The sequence below is a fragment of the Salmo salar genome, chromosome ssa19 (genome assembly GCF_905237065.1).
Source record: "Salmo salar chromosome ssa19, Ssal_v3.1, whole genome shotgun sequence".
Lineage (NCBI taxonomy): Eukaryota > Metazoa > Chordata > Actinopteri > Salmoniformes > Salmonidae > Salmo > Salmo salar.
The window spans coordinates 82,683,241-82,691,093 of NC_059460.1; the positions used below are offsets into that span (position 1 = coordinate 82,683,241).

At 38.4% G+C, this 7,853-nt stretch overlaps 1 protein-coding gene across 27 annotated transcripts in view; it reads right to left on the reverse strand.

Annotated features, from left to right (window-relative positions):
* LOC106579723 (eyes absent homolog 1) overlaps positions 1–6,899 on the reverse strand; it is a 169,074-nt gene extending 162,175 nt beyond the window's left edge. For all 27 annotated transcript variants that reach the window (XM_045702842.1, XM_045702841.1, XM_045702840.1 and 24 more), the window contains exon 1: positions 6,588–6,899. The gene's annotated coding sequence lies outside the window, so the exon portion shown is untranslated. The remainder of the gene's footprint in view (positions 1–6,587) is intronic.
* Between the last annotated feature and the right edge of the window lie 954 nt (positions 6,900–7,853).

Below are 7,853 nucleotides of genomic sequence, written 5' to 3' on the forward strand. Positions count from 1 at the left end.
ATGTAGTGCACTACTTTAGACCAGGGCAGGCACCCTATTCCCTATGTAGTGCACTACTTTAGACCAGGGCTGGCACCCTATTCCTTATGTAGTGCACTACTTTAGACCAGGGCTGGCACCCTATTCCCTATTTAGTGCATTACTTTAGACCAGGGCAGGCACCCTATTCCCTATGTAGTGCACTACTTTAGACCAGATCAGGCGCAGAACACAGATACAGGCACTGGTCAAAAGTAGTGCACTATATAGGGAATAGGGTTCCATTTGTCACGCATTCTAAGAGAGGCCTAGACAAGCTTCACTGACAGCTGTTTGCATCCAGGCAGGTTCAGCTTTACTTACTCCCACTCCTGCGTTTCCACTGGCTAACAGAGCTAGTCAGGCTTTTACCATTGTTCATCACCGCCGCATGCAGGCTGTCTGTCTGACTGACTGATCCACCTCGACCGACGCAGCAGAGACACACTGAGGGAATGAATAAATTAGCCTGTTTGGTTTGAATGTGTCTTAAAGGTTTTCCCTGGCTTGTTTCAGCGCTGTGTTATTCTAGTATGAGGATTTAAGAAGGCTTAGAGGATTAATATCATTTGTTGTTAATAGATGAAGAGGTATTATACTATCTGACACAATGTGGATCCTGAACTTAAGCTCGATTTTTGGCCTGACGACATTAAAAACACATTTTTTTTTATTTATATTTAACTTTTATTTAACTAGGCAAGTCAGTTAAGAACAAATTCTTATTTACAATGACAGCCTAGGAACAGTGGGTTAACTGCCTTGTTCAGGGGCAGAACGACAGATTTTTACCTTGTCAGCTCGGGGATTTAATCCATAAACCTTTCGGTTACTAGTCCAACGCTCTAACCACTAGACTACCTGCCTCCCCCCTCTAACCACTAGGCTACCTGCCTCCCCCCTCTAACCACTAGGCTACCTGCCTCCCCCCTCTAACCACTAGGCTACCTGCCTCCCCCCTCTAACCACTAGGCTACCTGCCTCCCCCCTCTAACCACTAGGCTACCTGCCTCCCCCCTCTAACCACTAGGCTACCTGCCACCCCAATATATAGTAGTGGTATTATTTATGGCTTGGTTTGATGTTTTTTATAAAGGGAAGAGGACACTAGAGCAGGAATTAAAGATACTTTCATGAAATCATCTAGGGAGCTAAGTGTGTATCCTACTCTGCTCTTTTAAATTTACAAGATTAGAATTTTATAGAGTGCAAATTCCTTTGAATTTTACAAACTATGCAAAACCCATGTGTTGTGAGTTACAAGTTTTTGAAAAACAACGCTTTAATCAAAATAACTTTAAAACAACTAATCCCTAGTTAAACTTCTCAGCTGTGTCCACATGGTTCCATGGTGGCCCAGGAAAAATACATCCACTGGAGAATGTAGATGCAGACAACAATTAAATACAGATGTGGAGTGGGATTAGAGAGTTATGTAAATGATACACTTCACTGGTGTCTCTCCGTGTCCTGCGTGGCCGAAGAGATCCACGCCGTCAACACCACACGGATTACTTTATATATATATATATATTTTTATATCTATGCAAAATGTAGCATTTTTTTTCTCTTCTAAAATAGACTATAGGATACACGGACCACTCAGAATGTCTAACAAACAGAGAGGGCTGTGCTGAAATATAAACATTTTAATAATCAACATATAAATATTATGAATAAATACTACTTTGGTTTAATTCTGCTTCTTAGTCGATGCCGTTTAATTCAATCTTGGTAATTACTTTCACTAAATAAGATATTATAATTAATATTTAAACATTAAACTAAGAATAGTTCAGAAGCTTACGCAGGGAAAGGTTAATTAAGTCTGAATAAAATATAGTTTTTCATTTTAATGAAACAAAAACATACCCATTTGTTAATAATTGTCCAACAGTGGTCCGCAATAATATACACATGAAATGTGTGTACAGTACATTAATGTGTGTAAGCACACAGCAAGAGCAATTTAGTCATTTGTACTTATCTGTAATTAAAAGGTGTAATTCCCGAACACATGTGGGAGTTTGTTGACGTGCAATTTGTCTCTTTCATTTTGTTAAAGCTGACATGCTGCTCCACGCAGCAATCCACATTGAGTAGCTACATTAAACCTGTTAATACCATGTGCTCTTCAACCCTCCAAATGATTTCCAGGCCAGTTCGCCTTTGAGGGCCCATCAAAGAAGATTTAAGGTAGACGTTTTATCACACCCTCCCTACCGCACTGCCGTTGCCACCACAGAGAGGGAGGGAGAGAGAGAGAGAGAGAGAGAGAGAGAGAGAGAGATGGAGGACGAGAGAGAGTGAGGGAGAGAGAGAGAGAGCGAGAGAGGGTGAGAGGGAGGGAGGGAGAGAAAGAGAGAGATAGAGAGGGTGGGAGAAAGAGGGAGAGGGAGAGAGGGAGAGAGAGAATGAGAAAGAGAGAACGAGAGAGAGAGAGAACGAGAGAGAGAGAGATTGGCCTAGACAGAGGCAAAAACAACACTAATTTAACAATGCTCACACATGACAGGAAGGACAATAACAGGCTAGAACCCTTTCTCTCAGCATAAACACACATACTAGCTGGAAAAGTCTGAGATCCAATATTTTGAACTGTGGGAACATGGTGTATTGCATACATGAATACATAAATACATTTTTATTAAACCATTTATATCACTGTTGTGCTGAAAAGACAAGATCTCTGAAAACTAAACAATAAAAACCTGTAAATAACTAGTATATTATTCTATCCTCCCCATAAAGTGGAAAGATACTACTTTCCTCGAAATGGAAGAATTTGAAGAGGTTCTTTGCAAAACGCTATATATACATTTTCAGAAATGTTGGTAAATTTGCTTTTATTGGTTAAAGAAAAAAAAACATGGTGTGTTTATTCATTATCTAAATCATGGGGTTGTTCAATGAAAGACACGTATTTGTTTAAAATCTATCACTTGACTGTTTCATTTCAGAGAGAAAAATAATCGTTTATTTTTTGCTAAATGATATCTATATCGGCCTCACATTCAGAGAAATAATTAGTATTGTGAGGTTTTACACAGACAAATCTAACAAATAACTACATTTTTTAAGAGAGAATTGTACAATTGATACATTTGTGACATTAACATTTAAAAAAAAAAAATTTTTTTTATAAATGAATCAATACAGTAATATGAGATCTGTATGTAAAACATTTACACTTGACAGTTTAGTCATTTAGCAGATGCTCTTATCCAGAGCGATTTACAGTTTTAACAATTTACCTTGCCTACAACTTCCTGTTTGCTCTTCCAACTCAGTAGCTAGCTTCTTCATGATGGTATAGAAGGTAAACATGCATGCGACCAATGACAAAACAAACACCTAAGTAGGTATTACTGCTGGGGGGGGGGGGGGGCAATCAACGCTAATCCTAAAGCCTCATTTCCTGCTCTTTAGGACACATTTCCCCGAGACAAACAGCGGCGTGTTAACAAAATAACAACCCTCCTTATTTAGTAGACAACCAAGGACAGATAATCACCCAGAACCGAGAGGGTCTCTCTCTCTCTCATAGTATCAATTAACCCTCTGTGTCTTTCACCGGCCCCCATCTCCAGATCTGAGAGAAGAGAAAGAATGCTTGACTAGTGCTCGACCCGTCCGGCGGCACACACACACACACACACACACACACACACACACACACACACACACACACACACACACACACACACACACACACACACACACACACACACACACACGGAAGGCATTGACAATCAACAAGGCCTTCTGTAGGCAAACAATGGTCCCTCTCCGCCACTGTGACCGAGCAGCCGACCAAACCACTGGCTACCATTAGCTCTCCAGCTCCACTACGACCTCAGCTGGCTCACTGGGTCTGGATAGATGCAGGATGCACAACCTAGAGATCCTACACAATACATTATATTGTGTATTCTACTAATGAACTATTTCATTCTGTGACGCACACTGCAGCCTCTCAAGGCAGCGAACAGACCCTTGGGTGGGGGGGCTTGATGCCTGCAGTTCCCCTAGTCTGCAGTACTCCTTATTAAAGCAAATACAGTGAGTAAACAGCCCTCTCATTGGCTAAACAGGCCTATAGACAGCCCTCTCATTGGCTAAACAGGCCTATAGTTTGACTGAATAGGTAGCAGCAGGCTTCAGCACCCATGCTTATTGTCTACACAGAGAAAGAGAGAGAGAGAGAGAGAGAGAGAGAGATCCATGATGGAAAAAAAACACATGAATTTCACCTGTGATCTTATGTAAAGCAACACGTAATAACATGAAAATACACACGTGAAAACACGTGTCCACATGTGAAATCCTTGCTCTTTTTTATATCCAAGCCTTTCTATCTATGAACTACATCTCCTGTTTGTTTTTTTTCTTCAACGATCATAAAGGTAGGTAGTTTCTCTCGCAGATGATTGATACAACATTAAAAGACACAGTACATAGAAAAAAAGGGAAGACAACATTTGATTTGAGAGAGAGAGAGAGAGATCAAAACACCTCACAGATTCAATGAGTTAGAGTGAGTTATAATGTCAATCTGAGAACACACACAGACATTATCCTACAGCATCCTTCAATTAGGACGGCTACACTTCTTTACAGTGAAACACTACACATGTACCCAGAGAGAGAGAGAGAGAGAGAGAGACTACTACTACTGGGTTGTATGAATATAGAGAAGAAAAATAATACTGTGTTGATCCATACAAGATGGACATGTGTCTTCTGTATAGTGTAAAGCAGCACTGTGTATTCTACTTAAGTATAGAACAGTATATACAGTATAGTATCTACAGTATAGTATATTGTAGTATATTATAGTATAGAACAGTATATTATAGTATATACAGTATAGTATATTGTAGTATATTATAGTATAGAACAGTATATTATAGTATATTAAGCATAGTATATTGTAATATATTATAGTATAGAACAGTATATTATAGTATATACAGTATAGTATATTGTAGTATATTATAGTATAGAACAGTATATTAAGCATAGTATATTGTAATATATTATAGTATAGTATTGTATAGAAAAGCATATTATATGATAGTATTGTGTAGAACAGTATATGATAGTATATCATAGTATATTATATTATAGTATTTTATATAACAGTATATTACATTATAGTATAGTATATTGTAGTATATTGTAGTATATTATAGTATAACAGAAAGCAGTACGAGAGTTTACTCTAAGCAGTACGACCGGGCCCCTGTGTTAAACTATAAGAGTTGGTTGTTTGTGGTGGTGGTGGTGGTGGTGTTAGCTGTTGTCTTGTGAGACACGCCGTCCGTCTCCCGTTCAGAGCATTCCTGACCAGGCAGCGGCAAGAGCAGATGTCATTAGATGTCAACTGCTCTAACTGGACTGCTGTTGTTTATTCGACCAGTGGAGAAGAGACTCCTGCAGGGGCTGGTATGTTTTGCTTTGCAGCATCGAAAAATGTAAACTAGGAGCCGAGTAACGAGCACACAAGAGGATATCCTATCATACATACTTGAACATTTAGGAAGCAGATTTATTTAAATGTTTTTGCAATTGTGATTTATATTTTTAATTGTATTCAGATCGAGGTGTTTGTTTTTAGAATGTAATTATAAAGAAGGATTTGATGTGAATTTAATTGCTGAGCTAAAATAAAATAAAAATGTAAAGTTGATTTGGGCATGATTTAAAAAATAAGAACTAGAAAACAGTTATTGGATATATTTAGGAAAATGTATTTGTGATCAAGTCAGTGTTGAAAAGAACATTATTGTTTTTCATATAAGTAAATAATTTACTAATAATTGTTAAGAGTATATCATTATGTCCTAAGAGTATTTAATTCTTGAACGTTCAGTTTATACATTACCATAAATGTTTTCACTTATATTACTAGTATATTCATATTTATATGATTAGTATATTAACATTGTTGCATTAGAAAATGTGTTGCAATATATATTTGTACTCGAGTAGCTCCACGATGTATGTTTTTATCTTTTTAATGTCATCACTGAGTTACAGTTATTTAAGATGACCATATTCTGACAGTTTCGTATGACATTATATTATCTAAATATCACTCCACACTAAAAAAAAAAAAAAGCATTGCTTTTGAAATAAATATGATCCGCATAAGTCAATTGTCATTTTGATATTTTGAGCAGTGGATTAACACTGTCAAGACATAACCCTAATAATGTATGTGGTTATTTAGCTGGTCTAAATATTAACATGATAACTGCTGTTATAAATAAGATGCCTCAAAAACAAGGTGTTATAAAACTATTTATTCGCATGATAACAACTAGTGCCAATATATCTATATTTAAATATTTACTCATTCAATTGACGCCTTAATTCATTAAATCCTCACAGTTTACAATATAGATGCCTGTAAGTAATAACAAGTTAGGAGAAGAGAAGAGTAAGTTTAAAAAAACATATTCATATAGCAAGCCAGTGACAGGCAGGCAGGCATCAGACTAACCAGATCAACAGTGAAACAGCAGAAAATAGAATACTGCTTTTAGAACACAAGTCATACTCACCCCAATATTGGTGGAATCCTTGTACTTTTTCTGGTAACCCTTCCTTTACGTTTCTTTATAATATTCTACAGCCAAGTCTGTCCAGTCCAGTCCAGAACAACAAGAAGAAATGTTAGCAAAATTAAGTTCTTAAAGAGTTGGTAGAACCTGTAACGCAACAAATTACCGGCTACAAGACAACTTTTTCTTTTTCATTTTAAGTGTTAGAACTCATGGAGCCCCGATACACACACTAACTGGTATCTCAAGAGCCCGAGTCAGAGTGAGAAGGACAGTTGTCTGATTACTGCTTCAGGCAGTGACTACAGAGTGTCTGACGAAGAGGGGGGGAAAGAAGGAGGGAGAGAGAGAGAGAGAGAGAGAGAGAGAGAGAGAGAGAGAGAGGGAGGAGGGAAAGCATTGAGAGGAGGGAGGAGGTGGAGGGAGGGTAGGGAAGGAGAAAGAGAGAGAGAGAGAGAGGAAGGCTGCTGTTTGAGCTGTTTGAAAGAGCAGATAGTTGCGGTAAGCCAGTAAGGTGATAAGTCTGTAAGTCAGTAAGGCAGTAAGACAGTAAGGCAGTAAGGCAGTAAGGTAGTAAGGTTGTAAGGCATCAGGGTAGTAAGGCAGTAAGTCAGAAAGGCAGTAAGGTGTAAGGCAGTAAGTCGGTAAGGTGGTAAGTCAGTAAGGCATTAAGGTAGTAAGGCAGTAAGTCAATAAGGCAGTAAGGTGGTAAGGCAATAAGGTAGTAAGACAATAAGGTAGTAAGGCAGTAAGGAGTAAGGCAGTAAGTCAGTAAGGTAGTAAGTCGGTAAGTCGGTAAGGCAGTAAATCAGTAAGGCTGTAAATCAGTAAGGCAGTAAGACATTAAGTAAGTAAGGTAGTAAGACGGTAAGGCAGTAAGGCGGTAAGGTAGTAAGGCAGTAAGTCAGTAAGGAAGTAAGGTTGAAAGGCAGTAAGGTGGTAAGGTAGTAAGGCAGTAAGTCAGTAAGGAAGTAAGGTTGAAAGGCAGTAAGGTGGTAAGTCAGAAAGGCAGTAAGGCAGGCAGTAAGTCAGTAAGTCAGTAAGGCAGGCAATAAGTCAGTAAGTAGGTAAGGTAGTAAGGCATCACGGTAGTAAGGCAGTAAGGTAGTAAGGCAGTAAGTCAGTAAGGCAGTAAGGTGGTAAGGCAATAAGGTAGTAAGACAATAAGGTAGTAAGGCAGTAAGGAGTAAGGCAGTAAGTCAGTAAGGTAGTAAGTCGGTAAGTCAGTAAGGCAGTAAATCAGTAAGGCAGTAAGTCAGTAAGGTA